Here is a 6,331-nt window from a genome sequence, read left to right as displayed (position 1 = left end):
ATGATTGAGCGCCTCTAAATAACAACCACAGGGACCTGGCATATTTTGTATAAGATCATTAAAGTATCGGTAATTAGCATTTTTATAGCATGGTCACCAGATCGAATGTAAACAATTATTAGTACATTTCAACCATAGTGGCATCGATATCATGATCAGAAATATATCGTGATCTACATACATCGATAACACCGAAAAGCTCTATTTCGAACGCATCGCTGACCAGCACGGGATCCAGTGACGAAGCGCACGTTCGACCTACACGTGTAGGTTAGTGTATGCCATTGTATACTATCACTAAGTATATGTGACGGGTTTCCGAGAGTCAAAAAATGTTCAAGTCTTCAACTATTATTACATGCCGATTTTCATCAAGTGCGGTTTCAGAGGAGTTTTCAAATTGTTCCCAAAAAGGATTTATACTATCATTGGGTCTGTAAACTGTGCAAAGGAGGTATGAGGAATTATTAAAGAATATTCTACCCATACGACTTCACCTGATGGAAATTCTAAGTCAAGACAACGTTTGGCATAAATATAATAAGATATATAGACGACAACACCTCCACCATAGGAATGCACACGGTCTGTATATCGTCATCAGAAATAGTGCTGTCTAAATGAGATTCGGTGATGCATACTACGTGGAATTCACCTGCAATGTTTTGGAGGTGAGTTATTTTATTTCTTAAGTTGCGAATATTTATGTGGAATATAGTCAATATATCAGTGTTTGTGCCTTGACCGGGTTTTACATGTAAATCCATACAAATCAATAGTCAAAATATGTAGGACTAGAATAAAGTTTGTATTGCTAAAATAACCGTGTATAACCTGAAATAGAAGAGTGTAAAATGAGATCTTGAATGGACAATTAAAGTTTAAGACCCTGTTTAATATATCATGTCTAAGCTGTAGCTGAACAAAATCTAAATAATGTCAAATTTTCCGGACAATCTATACGTGTATGCCTTTATAAAGTCGAATCCGGTCAAACCAGCGTTCCTGCTACATGCTATAAACACTAGTAAACATAATGACATGATTGTTTGGTGACAGAAATATGTACTGAACCCTGCGGACATGCAAAACTAAAATTTACATTTTTTGCATAATTTGCCAAAATTTACAAACAACACATCAGCCTATACAGAGTCAACAGTATTATATCTAGTAAGGTTAGTTTGGATGCATAGACACTTTTTAGTAACCATCCTCGATACTCCAGGGGTTCCGATCACTTACTATCTCTACACGTGTAGAGATCATAAGTGATCGGAACCCCTGGAATATCGAGGATGTTTAGTAACTAAGTACATGTATATGTATGTTATGCAGATACACCTAAGAAGTGAATACAGTGATATACAATGTATAGGCATACAAAAAACATCACTAGTTTAAACAGGGTCTTAAACCTTAAAATATTGAGAAGTTCATGGTTTTCATAAAAAATACATGTAATTGTAATTTTTGCGATAACCAAATGATGTGTGCGTATGTAGAAATTGCATGTTGAAACTGAGATATGTTCATGAGTATGTATAATGTTAGGTGGCTCACATATTATATCAAACAAAGAGAAAAACAATACAAAAAACGTACATGTGGTTTTAGGTTTTTTGAAAGGAGAGATATATACCGTTGCCGTTGGTTATAAAATTCTTGCCAGGTCCCTGTGATTTACGCCAGTATTACTTCACATACGGGAATGTAAGACTTTGTTAATAAGTCTTTAAATCTAAACAATAATACTGTATATATATATATATATCTCGTATAAATGAAATGTTCAGAACGGACTTGCCTTTTTGCCTTTATAAAGTGTTGCAATTCGGGAGCTCAAAATTGTGTTGTCAGTTCGCCGGACTTCTCATGAACAATGGATTAGGCGGGAATATTCCGACCAACGGTCAGATCGAGTCTTTGAAGTCATGTGACTAAGCACGGTCGCTTATGATGAGCATAATATCTATATCGATACGTGAACGCATTAAAATACATATTACACATAGCCGTGAAGAAATACGAAACGTTATTTGTAATTCTACCAGTTATCCCTGAATTTTATTTTGATCTTATGCATTATACTGATTATATTCGCCCACAACAGTTAATCTAATATTACACCATTTCCAATGTTATAATGTATACCTTGCCGGTTTTTAGCTACAGAACAGACGTGTACATGATCATGTAAAAACTATCTCGTTCAGAAATAATTGACGCCTGCATGAATTAATACACATTTGAACACTGGCTGAACACTTGAACCAGTCTATGTTAAATATGAAAAAAGTTAAAGCAGAAGAAAATGTTAGATATTATGCCATAACTGTCAAAAAATGACCTATTGAAAACCATCAGGTTTGATGAATCAAGCTGTGAAAATCATTCGAATGGACAGACAAACATGTCACAGGGACCTGGCACGATTTTTTTAACTAACAGTATACATATATATATATATATATTAAGATGTTATAATATATATATGTATACTGTTGGTTATTTTTTTTTTGTGCCAGGTCCTTGTGAAACATGTATATACACAGAAGCTACAACATAAGATGTAAGTCTTATGTTTGTTTGGATGGAAACATACCTGCAGAAATCATTTTAGAACTAGAAATTGTCCGTCGTCCGTCCTTCCTCCGTCCGTCCGTCAGTAAACAATCCTTGTTATCGCTATTTCTCAAAAGTACTGAAGAGATCTTTCTCAAATTTCATGTGTAGGTTCCCCTTTGGTCCCTAGTTTTGCATATTGCATTTTGGGACCGATCGGAAAACAACATGGCCGACAGGCGGCCATCTTGGATTTTGTCATTTGAAGTTTCTTATCGCTATTTCTCAGAAAGTACTAAAGGGATCTTTCTGAAATTTCATGTGTAGGTTCCCCTTGGTCCCTAGTCATGCATATTGCATTTTGGGACCAATCGGAAAACAACATGGCCGACAGGTGGAGGAAGCAGGGAAAGAAGGAAAAGCAGAGAAAATATCAGTTTTACAAAGATCCAATAAAGTTCACTCAATGGTGGGCGCCAATATCCCTCTGGGATCTCTTGTTATAATAAGTTATTATTAGAAAAACATTGCCCTGTAGATTATCTTCAAATAACATAATTGCATGAAAGCTGTAAAACCAACGATAAGTTAGTTAAGACCATTTAAACAATTTATTTATGATATGTGTATTTGACCCCTGTGAACTTGAATATGGGTCAAGGTCATTCCTAGTATCTGACTTTAAAGCCCATCCCCTGGACATCTTATATATGAAATATGAAGATCCTAGACCTTACAGAACTTCAGGAGAAAAGTTTTCAAGTTTATTGTTAAAAACAGGACCTTTAACATTTGACCCTTACCGAAAACCGGAAGTTGCCATTTTTTGTAATAACATGTAGAGAGAAAAAGTTTACGCTTAAGATTATCTGCAAAAAATATTATTAGATGCAATCTGTGAAAAGAACTGTTAGTGAGTTATAAGCATTTTTAAATTTTAAGATATGACGTCATAGCGGCCATTTTGTTTTTTTGATGAAGATGAAAATCATATCAAACGTTTGAGAACATTAGAGGGGTCCTTTCTATAGCAATTGCAGACTATATTAGTCATTCAGTTCGACAATATATAATGTTAAACATTTTGGTGGGAATTTAGCAAAGATCAAAGGATTGTTCAAAATGGCATACAGCATTAACCGGAAGTGCTACCGAAAAATAAAAGACACCAAATTCATCAGAATGACATTCTGCATCGATATGTAAAAAGAAATTGCGCAAAATAAAAAAAAAAAAAAAAAATTCGTGAACTTGACCCCATAGCGAACTTTTTTGTTTGACCTTTGACCTAATTGCTGTAATTGAATAAAAGTTAGTCTTTTATACGATCTACATAAAACATCAAAAATATTTGTTGTATCTTAAACGGTTTTTTAGTTATGGCTGTTTTAAACTTTTTGGGTATGACGTCATAGCGGCCATCTTGGATTTTTGACCTACTTAAAAATGTTGCGGTCACCCTTTCAACTCATGCCATACAATATAACAATAAGGCCATTGACATACCTCTTACCATTTTGAAGATCTTTTGGACACAAAAAAGTGTAGAAGAATAATAAACCAAAAACAATAGGTCTTTTCACCACATAGAGAAAAGCCCTAATAAAGGCACGTTTAGCAGACTACAAGATAACCATCAGTCTTCGAGTTATAATTTGAGTTATTCAATACAAATTGTTCAACACATGTAAACACATAATTGCGGATGTACAGAAATTTTAGACAAAATATATAGACTATATTTCTTTGATGCAGCCACCAAAATAATTAGACCAACGAATTATCTAATGTGTAACTTTGACTCGATATGTTTGATACAATGTCATCTGAAGCATCCATATCAGTGGGTTTTAATTTCAATTTCATCTAAATTTTATTTTTAAAATTGATTAAAAAAACAGGCAATTCCCATTCTAGTTACCCCTCTAGAACGTTTTAATCAAACATTTAAAATGATTTTGACCAATGCGTGCTCACTTACTCCATATTTGAGCACAGGCGCTTGACCGCAACGGTATAGATATTTTTTCTCTTATAAAAATAAATCAATTCTTAAAGATGCTCCACCGCCGACAGAGCAAAAATGGCATTCATCATTAGAACAATAATTGGTGTTTTGTCTTGTATGTATATGTCTTATTAACACACAAAAAAAAATATTATAAGATAATTTATTTTGCCTTTGGTGCATGCGCAATCAGTACTTCATTCCATATAGGATATAGTGCCACAGATTTTTTTTCGGGATGCAATTAATTATTTTTTATATTTTCAACTTGAAGTAAAATTAGAAGCTCAAACTTTTCAATGGTGGTAATGGTGTAAAGTAAGTAACTTTTCTAACTTAAGAAAAATATGAAATCGTCTGCTCCTGTTTTTGATAGTGAAAAAATACCAATTGTCAGCGGTGGAGCATCTTAAATAGTTCTTAAATTAAAGCATTTTAATTATAAAGATTTTAAATAGAAACCCAATGGAAATTAGTTGATTGAAAATGAAACTGCAGAATGCAGCTTTTGAGTAATAACTGAAATGCGTCATGCGTTTTTCTAAGTTCACTTTTTTCTTCAAAGATTTTTTTCACTGAAGTTCTTCCCAATGATATGTATCTCTATCATTATTTCCTTTATGGTACAAAGGGAAAGATTCAAAATCAACTTAGAGGCAAGAGTAAAATAATAATGATAGGGTTGATTTCATTTTACGTTTCATTGTGAGTCATGGTCAATTAATGATTAGCCGGTGTTTAAAGAGAAATTGAAGCCGGATTGAGTACCAGGAGAACAACCATCGACCAACAGCTAATATCTGGTGAAATGCCCGACATGTATTTAAAGCACAGGGCTTGTGATATCACTGTATCATGGTCATATACCCAGTAATGATAATATGACGGACGAATATAATTATATGTTTCCACGACTTTGAAACGGATTTGCTAGCACATGTTACAGTAAGTTCGAAACAACGTTAGGACTAGTGGAATCAATAACTAATCCCAATGCAAAATGTAATTTTCATCATATACTCGAAAACTTAGCTCAATCTTTTACATACCTTCCTGAAATATTGAGCATCGTGCTATCGATAAAAGAGAGATGGATTTTACACTTGTAATGAAGAAAGAGGAAAATATATTTGTATGATTAAAAGAGGGTATATATATATAAAGACTGAACGTAGAAAGAGCATATCCAAATTCATGAGCGACATCTCGCCCCTGAAAACTATACACATCTGTTTGTTAGAAATTTGTTCCGAGAATCAAACAAACACATCAACCTTTGAGAAAAATATCCAGTTTGGGACATCTGGCAATAGCTTCCAGCTCATGTCTTGTCGTCTCCACCACAGCCAGCTGGACGACTTCTCTGCTAGAAGAACAGTGGATGTCATTGATACAGCCTAGATAAGCCAATGTAGAAGATTTATTAGAAGAACAAGAATGGCTTACGTAAGCCAAGATATACGTCAATGAACACAGAAAAGCAGAATAACAACGATTGTATGCCATCAGCATCGCTAGAAAGAACAGGGAACGTTGTTTTGAATTTTCTATATCAACTTAATCACAACAATAATTCAAGGAGAAAAGCCTCTTTGGTTGCGTCTTATGACAAGCAATTATTGATATTTGAGAACTACATGTATAATATATATGCATAAATACTGTTGGTTAGAACTCCATGCCAGGTCCCTGTGGTATGCCATAGTTACCTTAAAACTGTTTACAATAAGAACATTCCAGGTTTTGGTCTGAAGAACA

The sequence above is a fragment of the Argopecten irradians genome, chromosome 12, assembly GCF_041381155.1.
Source record: "Argopecten irradians isolate NY chromosome 12, Ai_NY, whole genome shotgun sequence".
NCBI lineage: Eukaryota > Metazoa > Mollusca > Bivalvia > Pectinida > Pectinidae > Argopecten > Argopecten irradians.
Note: the sequence above shows the minus strand (reverse complement) of the source record.